The sequence below is a fragment of the Chrysochloris asiatica genome, unplaced genomic scaffold (genome assembly GCF_000296735.1).
Source record: "Chrysochloris asiatica unplaced genomic scaffold, ChrAsi1.0 scaffold00382, whole genome shotgun sequence".
Lineage (NCBI taxonomy): Eukaryota > Metazoa > Chordata > Mammalia > Afrosoricida > Chrysochloridae > Chrysochloris > Chrysochloris asiatica.
The window spans coordinates 784,766-785,635 of NW_006408900.1; positions in this window are offsets into that span (position 1 = coordinate 784,766).

The window sequence follows — 870 nt, forward strand, 5'->3', positions numbered from 1 at the left end:
TCCAAACATCAGACTAACCAGGCCTTCCTCCTTTCTTTCATCTCTAGGTCCATTGGAGTCTATGGAACATGGTTGAACTCAGCCCATAACTTCATTACTGACTTTTCCCCACTTCCACTCACATGTATACAAAAGGCGTTACCAGCTAGCTTACATGTCTGCTTATGTGTTCCCTTTGAGTTTCAGTCTTGGATCGGGGTTTGTCCAGAAGGGACTTGATTGCTTGCTTTGATGGTTCCCCGGTGAACAGCTTGCTTGTTCTTGTAATAGCCAAGCAGACTGCCATTTTTGTTTTTTATTATTATTATTATTTTTTTCTTGCTGGCCTTTCTTTCAGGAAATATCTTTTGTTCCTCTAGCTACTCCAGACTGGTCCATTCATGTGGGAATGTGCTACCTCAGAAGGTTCTGGATGGTGCTCAGGAGTCAACCTAAGGTCCTATACACAACAAGGGCTCCACAAAAAGCCTGTATTACTGAGCAAGTTCTAGAACCCCTTGTAGATATTCCAACTAGTTATAGGCTGAAGATGGGCTTACAAGCTTTCTGTAATCATCTTTCCTGATATTCTTTTCTATCACACTCAAGGATCTATTTTACAATAATGGAAAGAGAAACCAATATTCATAACACAATCAAGCTTCTTAACATTATTTCCCCTATTTTACACATTCAGACTATGATTGAATCCTTTAGTCACACAACCCTGTTGTTCCAAGTTTGAGAATACATCACTATTTACCTCTGTCCCATTTAGCCCAGGCAAACTGGTCTATCATCCTTTTTATTTCTATTGGTTCTGCTGTGACATCAATCATGTTGTTTCTTATGATTGTTATTTCTGACTTCTCCCTCTTTTCTTTTGTTAGG